Source organism: Pongo abelii, chromosome 23, assembly GCF_028885655.2.
Source record: "Pongo abelii isolate AG06213 chromosome 23, NHGRI_mPonAbe1-v2.0_pri, whole genome shotgun sequence".
In the NCBI taxonomy this organism is placed as follows: domain Eukaryota; kingdom Metazoa; phylum Chordata; class Mammalia; order Primates; family Hominidae; genus Pongo; species Pongo abelii.
This window is the reverse complement of record NC_085929.1, coordinates 48,573,248-48,592,063: the sequence shown is the minus strand read 5'-3', so window position 1 is coordinate 48,592,063 and position 18,816 is coordinate 48,573,248. Positions and strand designations below refer to the sequence as shown.

Sequence of the window (18,816 nt, the reverse complement as noted above, 5' to 3'; positions counted from 1 at the left end):
AAGACCATACTGGCTCCCCAGCAATGAATCCAAATCAAGAAGAAATCTCTGAATTGCCAAATAAACAATTCAGACGGTTGATTATTAAACTACTCAAGGAGAGACCAGACAAAAGTGAAAACAAAGAAATTTAAAAAACAATACAGGCTATGGATTGGCCAGGCGCAGTGGCTCACACCTGTAAACCCAGCACTTTGGAAGGCTGAGGCGGGCTGATCACTTGAGGTCAGGAGTTTGAGACCAGCCTGGCCAACATAGTGAAACCCCATCTCTACTAAAAATACAAAAATTAGCCAGGCATGGTGGTGCATGCCTGTAATACCAGCTACTTGGGAGACTGAGGCAGGTGGACTGCTTGAACCCAGGAGCCAGAGGTTGCAGTGAGCTGAGATTGCACCACTGCACTCTGAGCAACAGAGTGCTCAGAGTCCCAAAAAACAAAAACAAAAAAAAAAAAGAAAGAAAGAAAAAAACAAAAAATATAGGCTATGGATGAAAAATTATCCAGAGAAATAGATATTATAAAGAAAAAAAATCACAATTTCTGCAAACGGAAGACACACTTAGAGAAATACAAAATGCACTGCAAAGTGTCAACAACAGACTAGAACAAGTATGTAAGATACAATTAAATTCCTCTTCAAAGGTTTAGCCTGTTAACTTCCTTGGTCTTTGTTCTCAAACTCAACTTTCTTGTTCTCTATGCCTCCTTGTCCCTAGTTACTGTAACTGTAAACAACCTTCCTGTCAGTTCTAATCAATAACTCACATCTGTTCCCTTGGTTACCCGCTCTTCACCCATTCCTCCCTTCGAAACTGCACGTCCCACCACTGTAACTCACATTTCCCTTCCGTTTCTTATTTGGGAAAGTATTCACAAATAGCCAGTTGGGTCAGTTTAGATTGTGCAGTCCAACCACAGCCCATGAAGGAGTGACACAGAGGAAGGGACTGCATTAGGAATAAAAACCCCTGCTTTCCTTTGTTCGTGACTGACACAAGCAGCACCCTTCTGCAGAAGTAAATTGCCTTGCTGAGAAAACTTTTGCCTGAGTGCTGGTTTCACTTTGCAGCACTGAGCATTTATCTCCAACAAATCTGGGGCTCATCCAGGATTCCCATTCTCCTCCGGGGAAGGGGTCTCTGGTCATCTCTCATAAGGAGATGCATCCCACTGCCTCGTTGCGGTGGCCTCAGGGTGAGGGATCGGAACCCACCCAGTGTGACAAATAAACCCAGACTCTCAGCAATGTGGAGAAAAAAAGGCTTGCAACACCATGGTGACCAGGTACCTTTGTGCACAGACCAAGGTAAGAAACGTCACAGGGGTGAAAAAGCATTTCCTTGGTGGTCAGGATATTCTGGAGTACACTTGAAAGTGTACGTGAATGATCACAAGCATTACTGCTTGCGGTGCTGCCTGTGTGAATGGTACTAAGCACTACTGCTGTGCAGAGTGAGTGTGTCCTATCTGAGGTTCCATGGTCACCTCATACGGCTTAGGACAGATCCTGCCATGGGGTTTATACTGGCATGCCAATGCTAAGAGGGACCTAAATTCTCCTCCAGGAAGCGACCAGAGTGGATGAAGCAAAAGAAGGGTGAAAGGAGCCTCCAGCAGGTGGGGCTAAAGGATAGAAATCTCTAGTATGAGGAATTGAGCCTCAATAAGCCTCCAGAAAAGGATAGGCAAGAAATCTCTAGTATGAGGGATTGAGCCTAACTAGGACCCAACATGGCAAATACCCCAAGCAGGACACGGAGGAAAAAGGATAAAGATAGCAATAAAGATATTCCTGCTGTTAGTCCCCTAGGTCTCATGTTAAAATATTGGAAAGATAATGACAGAACTAAACATAAGAAAAAGCAACAAATGACAAAATATTGCTGTTTTATTTGGACTCAGGGACCCATCCTCAAACCCTCAATCTTTTGGCCAAAGTTTGGGTCAAACAAGGATGTGATGTGTCAACTTCTAATTCAATATGTAAATGATAAAAGTCCAGTTTCTCAAGAAGAACTGGCCTATGCTCTTTGTTGGAGGCAGGGACCTGTCCTCCTCTTTCCCTTAAAGACAACTAGGGAAAAACCCAATCTAGCACCTCAAAGTGAAGAGTCAGAAAAGCCAGTCCCCATGCCTAAAGACTCCAGCACATGGGATCCTCTAGACCATCTTCCCCCACACTCAGTGCCCCTAACCCTTCCCCTCAGGTAGCAGCTACTGTCCCCGTTCCTGCTCCAGATCCTTCTCCTGCTCATGTTATTCCTCCTCCTTACAATCCTGATTCTTGGGAATCACCATCCCATTAGCCTGTTCCTTCTCAGCCTAAATACCCCTCCCTAAAAGGACTCCAACGTAAGGTAAAACAACGTAAAAACAATATCCAAAATTTCCCATTTCCCTCCACATCTAAGGAGTCAGCCCTAACTTCCCCTTAAAAGAGGTACCACAAGGAGAGGGGGCTATTAGTTTTGTGAATGCTCCCTTAACCAGTTCAGAGGTCTGAAGTTTGAAGAAGGAACTTAAGCCATTATTGGACCTTATTGGGTGACAGATCAGGTTGATCAATTCTTGGGACCTCAATTATACACTTGGGTCAAATTAATGTCCATCCTAGGCATCCTCTTTTCAGGGGAGGAAAGAAGCATGATCTGTAGGGCTGCTATGGCAATTTGGGAACATGAACACTCTCCTGGTCAAAACATACTTACCACAGATCAAAAGTTTCCCACCCAAGACCCCCAGTGGGACAATATTAATGCAGCTCACTGGGAAAATATGCAAGACCTAAGGGAAATGATAATAAAGGGAATTAGGGAATCAGTACCCTGTACCCAAAACCTCTCTAAAGCATTTGATATACAACAGGAAAAAGATGAGGGGCCTATGAAATTTCTAGACAAGAATAAAGGACCAAATGAGACAATATGCAGGCCTAAATTTGGAATATCCCCTTGGACAGGGAGTGTTAAAGCTCCATTTTGTCACTAAAAGTCGGCCAGATATTTCAAAAAAGTTACAAAAATTAGAAGATTGGGAAAACCGACCTCTAAGTGAACTTCTTGGAGAAGCTCAAAAAATGTACGTGAGGAGAGAAGCAAAAACAAAAGGCAAAACTCATGTTATCCACTTTCCATCAGGTGGCCCCAAACCCACATGCTTCTAAACAAAGCTTCCAGGGGGCCAGAAACTATAAAAGGTCCAGACCCTCGTTTAAAGGACCCAAGCCTCCTTCTAGAGGACGCAGGCCCTTGTCTACCAGACCCTCTAAAGAATTTGGGGGGGCAAAGTTGAAGAATCTCAGAACTGAGAGAGAAGAGGGACAGGATAGGTGCTATAAACGCGGAAGGGCAGGCCACTTCAAAAGAGAATGTCCCAAACTGGAAAAGGAGAAAGAAGCCCTTCAACTCATGACTTTTCAGGAAGAATAGGGAGGTCAGGGACTCTGTTTATCTCGAGTCCCACCAGGAACCCTTGATAAATTTAGAGGTGGGAACCAAACATGAGCTTATCACCTTTTAGTCAATTCAGGAGTGGCTCGCTCCTCCGTTTGCTTCCCCCCATCCAACACTGCCTGCTCTTCAGAAGAACTTTTAGTCTCTGGGGTAAAAGGAGGATTTAAAGCAAAAATCTTAGAAAGTACAGAAGTTAAATACCAAGATCGGTTGACTCATATCCAATTTTTGTTGATCCCTGAGGCAGAAACTAATCTATTAGGAAGAGACTTAATACTAGAATTAGGCACAGGCTTACAAGTTGGTCCTAAAGGATTCTTTACCTCATTAAACCTACTCACCACCACAGATGAAAAATACATTAATCCTAGTGTCTGGTCAAGGGAAGGAAACCAGGAGAAACTCTGAATCCTTCCAATCCACATCAAGTTAAGAACCCCCGGGGAAGTAGTAAGGAGGAAACAATACCCCAAACCCCTAGAGGGCAGGATAGGATTAAAGCCTATAATTGAAAGTCTTACTAAAGATGGGCTCCTTGAACCCTGTATGTCCCCGTATAACACTCCAATATTTCCAGTCAAGAAATTAGACGGATCATACTGACTTGGTACAAGATCTTAAAGCCATCGAATAGTCCAAACTAACCATCCTGTTGTCCCCAACCCATACACCATTCTCAGCAAAATTCCATATAACCATCAGTGGTTTACAGTAATAGATTTAAAAGATGCCTTCTGGGCATGCCCCTTGGCTAAAGACAGCCAAGACATATTTGCTTTTGAGTGGGAGGATCCCCATTCAGGGTGAAAACAACACTATTGATGGACAGTTTTACCTCAAGGGCTTACAGACTCTCCAAAGCTTTTTGGTCAAATTTTAGAACAAATGTTAGAAAAAGTTGTCATCCCAAAGCAAATATGCCTGCTCCAGTACATGGATGATATTCTCATATCTGTTGAAGATGTAGAGAAAGTAGCTGGCTTCTCTACACATATCCTTAACCATCTGGAGTTCAAGGGTTTATGGTTCTTAAAGGGAAAGCATCAGTATGTGGAGCCTGAAGTTAAATATTTAGGCCACTTAATAAGTGCAGGTAAGCAAAGGATAGGACCTGAACGAGTTGAAGGCATCGTGTCCTTACCCTTGCCTCAAACTAAGCAATAACTCAGAAAATTTCTAGGATTAGTTGGATATTGACACTTATGGATTGACTCATATGCCCTAAAAAGTAAACTTTTATATGAAAAGCTTACTCAGTGGAAACTGGACCGTCTCCTGTGGACTTCTGAGGAAGTCAATCAGGTTGAAGAGCTGAAATACAAACTCATAACTGCCCCTGTCTTAGCCTTCCCTTCCCTAGAAAAGCCATTTCATCTTTTTGTTAATGTAAATAATGGGGTAGCTTTAGGGGTGCTTACTCAAGAACATGGTGGTCGCTGGCAGCCCATAGCCTTCCTATCAAAAATTTTAGACCCAGTCACCTGTGGGTAGCCTCAGTGCATCCAATCCGTTGCAGCTACAGCAGTATTAGTTGAAGAAAGTAGAAAATTAACCTTTGGGGGGAAATTGACTGTAAGCACACCCCATCAAGTTAGAGCTATTTTAAATAAAAAAGCAGGAAGGTGGCTCACTGACTCCAGAATCTTAAAATATGAGGCTATTTTACTAAAAAGATGATTTAACCTTGACTACTGATAATTCACTCAATCCGAGAGGTTTCTTAACAGAGGACCCAAATCTAAAAAGAGAACACCTATGTCTAGATCTAATTGACTACCAAACAAAGGTCAAGCCAGATCTACGAGAGACCCCTTTCAAAATGGGGTGACACTTATTTATAGACGGTTGATCCCAAGCAATTAAAGGAGAAAAACACAATGGGTATTCAGTAATTGATGGAGAAACTCTTGAAGAATAGTCAGGTTGCCCAATAGTTGGTCTGCCAAAGCATGTGAACTATTTGCACTCAGCCAGGTTTTAAAACACTTACAGAGCAAGAAAGGAACTATTCATACTGATTCTAAGTATATTTTTGGAGTAGCTCATATATTTGGAAAAATTTGGGCTGAGCAAGGTCTTATTAATGCTAAAGGCCAGGCCAGGCGCGGTGGCTCATGCTTGTAATCCCAGCACTTTGGGAGGCTGAGGCGGGCGGATCACGAGATCAGGAGATCAAGACCATCCTGGCTAACATGGTGAAATCCCATCTCTACTAAAAACACAAAAAAATTAGCCGGGCGTGGTAGTGGGAGCCTATAGTCCCAGCTACTTGGGAGGCTGAGGCAGGAGAATGGCATGAACCCGGGACGTGGAACTTGCAGTGAGCCGAGATCGTGCCACTGTACTCTAGCCTGGGCGACAGAGCAAGTCTCAAAAAAATACCAAAAAACAAACAAACAAAAAACTAAAGGCCAAAATACCTTACCCACGAAGAGCTAATCGTCCATGTTTTAAACAATCTCCAGTTGCCAGAAGAAATAGCCATTGTACATGTCCCTGGACACCAAAACGACTTTTCCTTTACAAGTCAGGGAAATAACCTTGCAGATCAAGTGGCTAAACAGGCTGCCATTTCATCTGAAACACCTATCTTTCACTTAACCCCTTGTCTTCCTCCCCCTGCTGCAACCCCTACCTTGTCTGCTGCAGAAAATGAAAAATTAATAAAAATGGTGTGGGGAAAAGAAAGAGAGATCAGATTGTTACTGTGTCTGTGTAGAAAGAAGTAGACATAGAAGACTCCATTTTGTTCTGTACTAAGAAAAATTATTCTACCTTGAGATGCTGTTAATCTATAACCTTACCCCCAACCCCGTGCTCTCTGAAACATGTGCTGTGTCAACTCAGGGTTAAATGGATTAAGGGCTGTGCAAGATGTGCTTTGTTAAACAGATGCTTGAAGGCAGCATGCTGGTTAAGAGTCATCACCACTCCCTAATCTCAAGTACCCAAGGACACAAACTGCGGAAGGCCGCAGGGACCTCTGCCTAGGAAAGCCAGGTATTGTCCAAGGTTTCTCCCCATGTGATAGTCTAAAATATGGCCTCGTGGGAAGGGAAAGACCTGACCGTCCCCCAGCCCAACACCCGTAAAGGGTCTGTGCTGAGGAGGATTAGTATAAGAGGAAGGCATGCCTCTTTGCAGTTGAGACAAGAGGAAGGCATCTGTCTCCTGCCCGTCCCTGGGCAATGGAATGTCTCAGTATAAAACCCAGTATATGTTCCATCTACTGAGATAAGGGAAAACCGCCTTAGGGCTGGAGGTGGGACATGCGGGCAACAATACTGCTCTGTAAAGCATTGAGATGTTTGTGTGTATGCATATCTAAAGCACAGCACTTAATTCTTTACCTTGTCTATGATGCAGAGACCTTTGTTCACGTGTTTATCTGCTGACCTTCTCTCCACTATTATCCTATGACCCTGCCACATCCCCCTCTCCGAGAGACACCCAAGAATGATCAATAAATACTAAGGGAACTCAGAGGCTGGCGGGATCCTCCATATGCTGAACGCTTGTCCCCTGGGTCCCCTTATTTCTTTCTCTATACTTTGTCTCTGTGTCTTTTTCTTTTCCAAGTCTCTCGTTTCACCTAACAAGAAACACCCACAGGTGTGGAGGGGCAACCCACCCCTTCAAAATGGAGCCAAAGAAAACTCAGAGGGAAAATAGGTGTTACCAGATCCAAGAGAAATGCTATTCAAACCCCTCATGAGAGAAATCCTACCCATTTGCATCAAGGGACCCACTGGGGACCCCAAACCATGTGTGACATAGTTCTCAGGGTTTATGGGTGTATACCCTAGCCAAACAGGTTACGGATAGTTGCTTAATATTTAAGAAAACCAACAAACAAGTTATAAAGAAATCATCCCTGGGCGGGGAGGGATTCAGGGCTAAGACCATTCCAAAGTGTTCAAACTGACTACACTGAAATGCCCCCAATCGGTCGCCTAAAGTACTTAGTAATAGCAGATCACCTCACTCACTGGGTCGAAGCTATTCCCTTTTCAAATGCAATGGCCAATAATGTAGTTAAAGCATTAATCGAAAATATAGTGCCCAGGTTTGGGCTAATAGAAAATATTGACTCAGACAGTGAAACCTATTTCATAGTACATATCATTAAAAAGCTATTCTAAGTGCTAGACATTAGATGGAAATATCATACTCCTTGGCACTCACCTTCATCAGGGAGAGTAGAAAGGATGAATCAGACCTTAAAGAACCACTTAACCAAGTTAGTTCTATAGATTCGGTTGCCATGGACCAAATGTCTTCCTATTGCCTTGTTAAGAATCCAAACTGCGTTTCTGTCTTGTGCCGCTCGGCGGAGGGGCCAGGCCTGCGTTCTCTCCTCCTTCCTCCCCGCCTCTGGCTGCCGGCAGGACCTTTCTCTCGCTGCCGCTGGGACCCCATGTCACAGCCCAGGCCGAGCACGATACCCCCTAAAAAGGGAGGTGATGGAATTAAACCACCCCCAATTATTGGAAGATTTGGAAACTCACTGAAAATTGGTATTGTTGGATTGCCAAATGTTGGGAAATCTACTTTCTTCAATGTATTAACCAATAGTCAGACTTCAGCAGAAAACTTCCATTCTGCACTATTGATCCTAATGAGAGCAGAGTACCTGTGCCAGATGAAAGGTTTGACTTTCTTTGCCAACATCACAAACCAGCAAGCAAAATTCCTACCTTTCTAAATGTAGTGGATATTGCTGGCCTTGTGAAAGGAGCTCACAATGGGCAGGGCCTGGGGAATGCTTTTTTATCTCATTTTAGTGCTTGTGATGGCATCTTTCATCTAACACGTGCTTTTCAAGATGATGATATCACGCATGTTGAAGAAAGTGTAGATCCTGTTCGAGATATAGAAATAATACATGAAGAGCTTCAGCTTAAAGATGAGGAAATGATTAGGTCCATTATAGATAAACTAGAAAAGGTGGCTGTGAGAGGAGGAGATAAAAAACTAAAACCTAAATACGATATAATGTGCAAAGTAAAATCCTGGGTTATAGATCAAAAGAAACCTGTTCACTTCTATCATGATTGGAATGACAAAGAGATTGAAGTGTTGAATAAACACTTATTTTTGACTTCAAAACCAATGGTCTACTTGGTTAATCTTTCTGAAAAAGAAAGAAAAACAAATGGTTGATAAAAATTAAAGAGTGGGTGGACAAGTATGACCCAGGTGCCTTGGTCATTCCTTTTAGTGGGGCCTTGGAACTCAAGTTGCAAGAATTTAGTGCTGAGGAGAGACAGAAGTATCTGGAAGCGAACATGACACAAAGTGCTTTGCCAAAGATCATTAAGGCTGGGTTTGCAGCACTCCAACTAGAATACTTTTTCACTGCAGGCCCAGATGAAGTGCGTGCGTGGACCATCAGGAAAGGGACTAAGGCTCCTCAGGCTGCAGGAAAGATTCACACAGATTTTGAAAAGGGATTCATTATGGCTGAAGTAATGAAATACGAAGATCTTAAAGAGGAAGGTTCTGAAAATGCAGTCAAGGCTGCTGGAAAGTACAGACAACAAGGCAGAAATTATATTGTTGAAGATGGAGATATTATCTTCTTCAAATTTAACACACCTCAACAACCGAAGAAGAAATAAAATTTAGTTATTGCTCAGATAAACATACAACTTCCAAAAGGCATCTGATTTTTTTTAAATTAAAATTTCTGAAAACCAACGGGACAAATAAAGTTGGGGAGATGGGAATCTTTGACAAACAAATTATTTTTGTTTTAAAATTAAAATACTGTGTACCCTCCCCCCCCCCCAATGAAATGCAAGTTCACTAAATGTGAATACCTTTGCTTTTCACAGGATTAAGATCCTACTCCAAATTGTAGAAGCTTTTCAGGAACCATATTACTCTCATGATACTTCATTAATCTCCATCATGTATGCCAAGCCTAACACATTTGACAGTGAGGACAATGTGGCTTGCTCCTTTTTGAATCTACAGATAATGCATGTTTTATAGTACTCCAGATGTCTACACTCAATAAAACATTTGACAAAACCAAAAAAAAAAAAAAAAAAAAAGAATCCAAACTGCTCCTCAAAAAGATACTTGCCTTTCCCCTTATGAGATGCTCTATGGATTGCCTTATTTACACTCCACTGCTGATGTTCCAAAAAGACCAGTTCCTCAGGAATTACATTCTTGGTCTCTCCCCTACTTTCTCTTTTCTTAAAACCAAAGGTCTCCTAGCACAGGCTCTGCCTCTGGAGTTCCCAGTACATCAACATCAGCCTGGGGATCACGTCCTTATCAAGAGCTGAAAAGAGGAGAAACTTGAGCCAGCCAGGGAAGGACCTTACCTGGTGCTTCTAACCACTGAAACTGCAGTCCGGACAGCAGAAAAAGGATAGACCCATCACACCCGAGTCAAGAAAGCACTGCCACCTCCAGAGTCATGGGCCATTATCCCAGGGGAAAACCCCCTCAAACTAAAGCTAAGACAAGTTTAACTCTCTTTCATCTATTCTATTACTCTTTCTTCTTTCCTCATTCTGTTGCTGACCACCTTGTTATCAATGTAACTAAATCAAACTCACCCCAAGTTATTATGTTTGATGCCTGTTTAGTCATACCCTGCAGAGATCTCCAAAGTCAAAGGCAACTCTCAGCCTCAGAAAAGTATCTCTGCCGCTTTAAAATAAGAGGCTCCCCCTACCAAGACTCTTGCTTCTCATCAAATACAGGGAAACAGGTCTGCCATAGCTGGAATGGTGTTCTGTGGACAACTGAGTATCAAGGCTGGACCTCATCAACATGTGGCTGTATATACTTAAAACCATACATTCACTTTACTAAAGGAAGCACCCCTCCCCTCGATTTTCAGTATAACCAATGTAATCCAGTGCAGATTTCTACTCTCACTCCGGCCTCTACCGACCCTCTAGACCTTTGAGTCGCTTCCATGGCATAGGGACCAATACGGCACAGACCTCATAGGGTCTTTTGAAATGCATTTTATTAATCCCTCATCCTCTTCACCCCCTTCCCTCTCTTCTCCTTCTAAGTCTTCTTCTAATCAGACTGCCATACCTTCTATACCCAATGATAAGACTAAAGTAGATATTGTAGAAGTAAATGATCTAAGGCAAACTTTAGCAATTGAAACAAAATATCAAGATGCAAATGCCTGGTTGGAATGGATCAAATATTCTGTCCACACATGAAACAAAAGCAATTGTTATGCTTGTGCTCACGGCCGGCCAGAGACCCAGACTGACCCCTTTCCACTCGGATGGTCCCCCAGTCAACCAGGTATGGGCAGCATGGTAGCTCTCTTCCAGGATTCTATAGCTTGGGGCAATCAATCATGCCAAGCTCTCTCTCTGCTCTATCCCAAAGTTCAACATCCTGCAGGTCAGCCCCAGAGGGCCATCCAGCTTCCGTCTCCCAACGTCAATTTCACCTCCTGTCTCTCATGACAAGGGGAAAACTTGGTGTTCCTTGGAAGCTTAACAGGATGCAGTGAGCTTAAGCCTTTCCAAGATCTTACCCATCAGTCTGCCCTTAGTCATCCTCAAGCAGATGTATGCTGGAATTGTGGCAGACCCTTACTGGACACTCTGCCAAGTAACTGGAGTAGTACTTGCACTCTTGTCCAGTTGGCTATCCCTTTCACCCTGGCATTTCATCAACCAGAAAAAGAAAAGCCACAACACCATAAAACAAGAGAAGCCCCTTATAGGTTTTTTGACTCTCAAGTTTATTTAGATGCAATTGGAGTCCCATGGGGAGTACCTGAGAAATTAAAAGCCCGGGACCAAATAGTCTGCAGTATTTGAATCAATATTTCCATGGGTAACTATTAATAAAAATGTAGACTGTATAAATTACATCTATTATAACCAACAGCAGTTTATTAATTATACCAGGGATGCTGTCAAAGGAATAGCTGAGCAGTTAGGGCCGACCAGCCAGATGGCTTGGGAAAACAGAATGGCCCTAGGCATGATATTAGCTGAAAAAGGTAGAGTTTGTGTTATGATTAAAACTCAGTGTCATATCTTCATCCCGAACCATACTGCCCCAGATGGGAGCATAACAAAAGCCTTACAAGGACTTACCATTTTATCTAATGAATTAGCTAAAAATTCTGGAGTCAATAACCCTTCTTCAGGATGGCTAGACAGGTGGCTTGGTAAATGGAAAGGAATCATAGCCTCAATTTTTACTTCTCTTGCAGTCGTAATAGGTGTACTCATTCTTGTTGGGTGTTGTGTCATACCATGCATCCATGGGCTAGTACAAAGGCTTATAGAAACAGCACTTACTAAAACCTCCCTTAGCTCTCCTCCACCTTATTCAGATAAGCTTTTCCTTTCAGACGATCAAGTCAAACAGCAAAGCCAAGACATCTTAAAAAGGTTTGAAGAGGAAGAACTATAAAAATTAAAAGGGGGAAATTGTAGGATACAATAAAATTCTTCTTCAAAGGTTTAGCCTGTTAACTTCCTTGGTCTTTGTTCTCAAACTCAACTTTCTTGTTCTTTATGCCTCCTTGCCCCTAGTTACTGTAACTGTAAACAACTTTCCTGTCAGCCCTAATCAATAACTCACATCTGTTCCCTTGGTTACCTGCTCTTCACCCGTTCCTCCCTTTGAAACCGCACGTCCCACCACTGTAACTCACATTTCCCTTCCCTTCCTTATTTGGGAAAGGATTCACAAATAGCCAATTGGGTCAGTTTAGATTGTGTGGTCCAACCACAGCCCATGGAGGAATGACAAAGAGGCAGGGACTGCATTAGGAATAAAAACCCCTGCTTTCCTTTGTTCAGTGTGCTCTTGCAATCGTGACTGACACAAGCAGCACCCTTCTGCAAAAGTAAATTGCCTTGCTGAGAAAACTTTTGCCTGAGTGCTGGTTTCACTTTGTGGCACTGAGCATTTATCTCCAACAAGTAGAAGAAAGAACTTCAGAGCTTGAAGACAAAGCATTTGAAGTAACTCAACCAGACAAAGACAAATAAAAAAGAATTTTTTTTTTTTTTGAGACAGTCTCGCTCTGCTGCCCAGGCTGGATGGAGTGCAGTGGCGTGATCTCGGCTCACTGCAAGCTCCGCCTCCTGGGTTCATACCATTCTCCTACCTCAGCCTCCCAAGTAGCTGGGACTACAGGCGCCCACCACCACACCTGGCTAATTTTTTGTATTTTTAGTAGAGATGGGGTTTCACCGTGTTAGCCAGGACGGTCTCAATCTCCTGACCTTGTGATCTGCCTGCCTCGGCCTCCCAAAGTGCTGGAATTACAGGTGTGAGCCACTGCGCCCAGCCAAAAAGAATTTTTAAAAATGAACAAAGCTTCCAAGAAATTTGGGATTATGTTAAACAGCCAGATCTAAGAATAATTGGTGTTCCTCAGGAAGAAGAGAAATCTAAACATTTAGAAAGCTTATTTGAGGGAATAATCAAGGAAAAGTTCCTTGCCCTCACCAGAGATCTAGACATCTAAATACAAGAAGCTCAAAGAACACCTGAAAAATTCATTGCAAAAAGATAATTACCTAGGCACACAGTCATCAGCTTATCCAAAGTCAAGATGAAGGGACAGATCTTCAGAGCCATGAGGCAAAAGCATCAGGGAACCTACAATGGAAAACCTATCAGATTAACAGCAGATTTCTCAGCAGAAACCCCATAAGCCAGAAGGGATTGGGGTCCTATCTTTAGCCTCCTCAAACAAAATAATTGCCAGCCAAGAATTTTGTATCCAGCAAAACTATGCTTCACAAATGAGGAGAGATAAAGTCTTTTTCAGACAAATAAATGCTGAGAGAATTTGCCACTAGCAAGCCAGCACTACAAGAAATGTCAAAAGGAGTTCTAAATCTTGAAACAAAAATAGAACCTCCTTTAAGTATATGTTTTAAAAGGCTTATAAAACAATAACACAATTAAAAAAAAGCACCAACTATCACTATGAATAAAACACTGTCTCATAATTCAATACTAACATTGAATGTAAATGGCCTGAATGCTCCACTCAAAAGATACAGAATGGATAAAATTCACCAACCAACCATCTGCTGTCTTCAAGAGACTCATCTAATGCATAGGGACTCAGGTAAACTTAAGGTAAAGGGGTAGAAAAAGATACTGCATGCAAATGGAAACCAAAAGCAAGCCAAGAGTAGCTATTCTTTTTTTTTTTTTCTTTGAGATGGAGTCTCGCTCTGTTGCCCAGGCTGGAGTGCAGTGGCGCGATCTCAGCTCACTGCAACCTCTGCCTCCTGGGTTCAAACGATTCTCTTGCCTCAGCCTCCCAAGTAGCTGGGACTGCAGGCATGTGCCACCATGCCCAGCTAAATTTTTTGTATTTTTAGTAGAGACAGGGTTTCACCGTGTTAGCCAGGATGGTCTCGATCTCCTGACCTCATGATCTGCCTGCCTTGGCCTCCCAAAGTGCTAGGATTATAGACGTGAGCCGGCCAAGAGTAGCTATGGTTTTTGTTTTGTTTTCTTTTGTTTTATTTTTCTGAGACTGAGTCTTGCTCTGCTGCCAGGCTGGAATGCAGTGGCGCTATCTTGGCTCACTGCAACCTCTGCCTCCTGAGTTCAAGCGATTCTCCTGCCTCAGCCTCCCAAGTAGCTGGGACTACAGGCACATGCCACCACACCCAGCTAATTTTTGTATTTTTAGTAGAGATGGGGTTTCACAATGTTGGCAAGGATGGTCTCCATCTCCCGACCTTGTGATCTGCCTGCCTCAGCCTCCCAAAGTGCTGGGATTACAGGCGTGAGCCACCATGCCTTTCCGAGTAGCTATTCCCATATCACACAAACAGACTTTAAAGCAACAACAGTTAAAAAAAGACAAAAAGGGGCCAGGGGTGGTGGCTCACACCTGTAATCCCAGCACTCTGGGAGGCCAAGGCAGGCGGATCATGAGGTCAGGAGATCGAGACCATCCTGGCTAACATGGTGAAACCCCGTCTCTACTAAAAAATACAAAAAAAATTAGCTGGGCGTGATGGTGGGCGCCTGTAGCCCCAGCTACTCTGGAGGCTGAGGCAGGAGAATGGTGTGAACCCAGGAGGCAGAGCTTGCAGTGAACCGAGATTGCGCCACTGCACTCCAGCCTGGGCAACAGAGTGAGACTCTGTCTCAAAAAAAAAAAAAAAGACAAAAAGGGACATTACATAACGATAAAAGATCAGTCCACCTGGGTGCAGTGGCTCACACCTGTAATCCCAGCACTTTGGGAGGCCAAGATGGGCAGATCATGAGGTCAGGAGATCGAGACCATCCTGGCTAACACGGTGAAACCCTGTCTCTACTAAAAATACAAAAAAATTAGCTGGGTGTGGTAGTGGGCACCTGTAGTCCCAGCTACTCGGGAGGCTGAGGCAGGAAAATGGCGTCAACCCAGGAGGCGGAGCTTGCAGTGAGATGAGAGCTGAGATCACGCCACTGCACTCCAGCCTGGGCAGACAGTGCAAGACTCTGTCTCAAAAAAAAAAAAAAAAAAGATCAGTCCAGCAGGAAAATATTGCAATCCTAAATACATATGCACCTTAATGGGCCAGGCACGGTGGCTCACACCTGTAATCCCAGCACTTTGGGAGGCTGAGGCAGGCAGATCACTTGAGGTCGGGAGTTCGAGTCCAGCCTGACCAACATGGTGAAACCCCATCTCTACTAAAAATACAAAACTTAGCTGGGCATAGTGGCAAGCACCTGTAATGCCAGCTACTCAGGAGGCTCAGGCAGGGAAATCACTTGAACCCAGGAGGCAGAGGTTGCAGTGAGCCAAGATCGTGCCACTGCACTCTAGCCTGGGCAACAGACCAAGACTCCATCTCAAAAACAAACAAACAAACAAAAAAGCAGGGAAAGATGATACAGATTAACACCCTCATAAACACAGATGCAAATATTAACAAAATCTTATCACATTGAAAATAATATGTAAATATATACAACATTATCTATAGCATTTACTCCCAGGAATGCAAGGTTGGTTCAACATTCAAAAATCAATAAATGAAATTAACCATATTAACAGACAGAAAAAGAAAAATTACATGATTATATCAATAGATGCATAAAATATATTTCACAAAATCAACATCTGATCCTCAAAGAAAAGAAAATTCCCAGCAAACGAGGAATTCATGGAAACATTTTCAATCCAATGAGGGGTATCTGCAAAAAACCTACAGCTAGCAACATATTCAATGGTAAAATACTAAATGCTTTGCTCCTAAGTTCAGAAATGTCTTAATTTATTTATTTATTTATTTTTATTTTATTTATTTATTTTTTTGAGACAGACTTTCACTCTTGTCACCCAGGCTATAGTGCAAGGGCACAATCTTGGCTCACTACAACCTCCACCTCCCAGGTTTAAGTGATTCTCCTACCTCAGCCTCCCAAATAGCTAGGATTACCGGCGCCCGCCACCACGCCCAGCTAATTTTTGTATTTCTAGTAGAGACGGGGTTTCACCATGTTGGCCAGGCTGGTCTCAAATTCCTGATCTCAGGTGATCCACCCACCTTGGCCTCCCAAAGTATTGGCATTACAGACATGAGCCACCACATCTGGCCAGGAATGTCTTAATTTAAGGCAAAAAAAAGTCTGCCCTCATTGCTTTCTTTTTTTTTTTTTTTTGAGGCAGAGTCTCGTTCTGTCACCCAGGCTGGAGTGCAACGGCATGATCTCAGCTCACTGCAACCTCTGCCTCTCAGGTTCAAGCGATTCTCCTGCCTCAGCCTCCCAAGTAGCTGGAATTATAGGTGTGCACCATCATGCCAAGCTAATTTTTGTATTTTTAGTAGAGACAGGGGTTTCACCATGTTGGTCAGGCTGGTCTCGAACTCCTGACTTCAGGTGATCCGCCTGCCTTGGCCTCCCAAAGTGCTGGGATTACAGGCATGAGCCACCACACCCGGTCTACCCTCATCACTTCTGTATGATATTGTGTTAGAAGCTCTAGCCAGTGAACTAAGTCAAAAAAGAGAAGTAAAAGGCAATCAGATTGGAAAAAAAGAAATAAAACTCTATTTTCAAATAACATGATTGTGTGTAAAATCCTGTGGGATCATCCAAAAAGCAACTACAGGTAACAAGGCTGAAGGATGCAAGATCACTGTATTAAAATCAATTATATTGCTATATAATAGGAATAAACAATTGGGAATTAAAACTTCTTAAAAACCAGTTGTAACAGCATCCAAAATATAAAATACATAGACAAAAAATATAACAAAAGCTACATGCAAAATCATACACTAATCACTACAAAACATTGCTGAGAGAAATTAAAGATGATCTAAATGAATGAAGAGCCATACCATGGTCATGAATCAGAAGACTCAACATTTTAAAGATGTCAGTTCCTCCCAAATTAATCTATAGATTCAGTGTAATCAATAAAAATTCCAGCAATTTTCTTGTTGAAATTGATTGCTTTTTCTAAAATTCACAGAGGAATGCAACTCAGGCCGGGCACAGTGGCTCATGCCTGTAATCCTAGCACTTTGAGAGGCCAAGTCAGGTTGGTTGCTTGAGTCCAGGAGTTAGAGACAAGCCTGGGCAACGTGGTGAAACCCCGTCTCTACAAAAAGTACAAAAATTAGCTGGGTGTGGTGGTGCATGCCTGTAATTCCAGCTACCCGGGAGCCTGAGGCAGGAGAATCTTTTGAACCTGGGAGGCAGAGGTTGCAGTGCACCGAGATCGTGCCACTGCACTTCAGCCTGGGTGACAGAGTGAGACTCCATCTCAAAAAAAAAAAAAAAAATACAGTTATGAACATGTTGAAAAAATAAAAAATAGTCTCAGCATAGAAATAGGAGATATAAGGAGGAATCAGATAGAAATTTTAGAAATAGAAAATACAACAACTGAAATAAAAAGCTCAGTGAATGGGCTCAAAAGTGTAAAAGAGGACAACACAAGCAGTTAACTGGAAGACAGGACAACAGAAAATACCCAATCTGAACAACAGAGAGAAAATGGACTGGAAAAAGTAAACAAGAAAGAAAAGAGAAAAGAAAAGAGGCCGGGTACAGTGGCTCAAACCTGTAACCCCAGCACTTTGGGAGGCTGAGGTGGGCGGATCATGGGGTCAGGAGATCGAGACCATCCCTGGCTAACACGGTGAAACCCCATCTCTACTAAAAATACAAAAACGAAATTAGCCGAGCATGGTGGTGGGCGCCTGTAGTCCCAGCTACTCGGGAGGCTGAGGCAGGAGAATGGCGTGAACCCGGGAGGCAGAGCTTGCAGTAAGCCAAGATCATGCCACTGTACTCCAGCCTGGGCGACAGAGCGAGACTCCATCTCAACAAAAAAAAAAAGAAGAAGAAAAGAAAAGAAACAAATAATAAACACAACCTCAGGGCCTGTGAGACTATTAATAAAAGATCAGAGTGGGGCATGATAGCTCATCCCTGTAATCCCAGGCAGAGGCAGAAGGATTGCTTGAGCCCAGGGGTTTGAGGCCAGCCTGGACAACATAGGAGGGGGCCGGGCGTGGTGGCTCACGCCTGTAATCCCAGCACTTTGGGAGGCCAAGGCAGGCAGATCACGAGGTCAAGAGATTGAGATCATCCTGGGCAACTTGGTGAAACCCCGTCTCTACCAAAAATTCAAAAATTAGCCAGGCATGGTGGCGGGCACCTGTAATCCCAGCTGCTCAGGAGGCTGAGGCAGGAGAATCACTGGAATCTGGAAGGCAGACATTGCAGTGAGCCGAGATCATGCCACTGCACTCCAGCCTGGTGAAAGAGCGAGACTCCGCCTCAAAAAAAAAAAAAATGAGTGTGGTGGTGCACACCTGTGGTCCCAGCTACTCTAGGGATTGAAGTGGGAGGAATGCTTGAGCCTGGAAGGTCTAGGTTGCAGTGAGCCATGATTCTGCCACTGTACTCCAGCCTGGGTAACAGAGCAAGACCCTGTCTCAAAAAAATACATTAATAAATAAATAATCAAATGAACAAATATTCAAAGAAAACTTTCCTACTTGGCAAAATGCATAAAATAGACTCAAGAAGCTGAGAGAATTCCAATTGGGATAAACCCAAAGAAGTTCACACCAAGACACATTATAGTCAAACTTCTGAAAACAAAACAAAAAAATTTTTTGAAAGTAGCCAGAGGAAAACAATATGTTACTTATATAGAAAAAATAATTTGAATGACAGCTTATTTCTCATCAGAGACAATAGAAACCAGAAAGAAGTGACACAACACTTTTCCATTGTTAAAAAAACTATCAACTCAGAATCCTATATCCAATGAAAATATCCTTCAAAAATGCTGGGGGAAATTGGAAAATTCTCAAAGGAAGGAAAACTAAGAGAATTTGTCACCAACTAATA

The 18,816-nt window shown here is 43.0% G+C and overlaps 1 protein-coding gene and 1 pseudogene across 6 annotated transcripts in view; one reads left to right on the top strand and one right to left on the bottom strand.

The window, feature by feature from the left end:
- The window catches only part of SMDT1 (single-pass membrane protein with aspartate rich tail 1), a 60,232-nt gene that overhangs the window by 19,898 nt on the left and 21,518 nt on the right, over positions 1–18,816 (bottom strand). The window contains exon 1 of one of the 6 annotated variants that reach the window (XM_054543559.1): positions 8,154–8,279. The exons of the other annotated variants lie outside the window; for them this stretch is intronic. The gene's annotated coding sequence lies outside the window, so the exon portion shown is untranslated. Of the gene's footprint in view, positions 1–8,153; positions 8,280–18,816 lie in introns of those variants that run through there. 6 annotated transcript variants of the gene reach the window in all.
- LOC100452446 (obg-like ATPase 1) lies at positions 7,820–9,179 on the top strand (annotated as a pseudogene).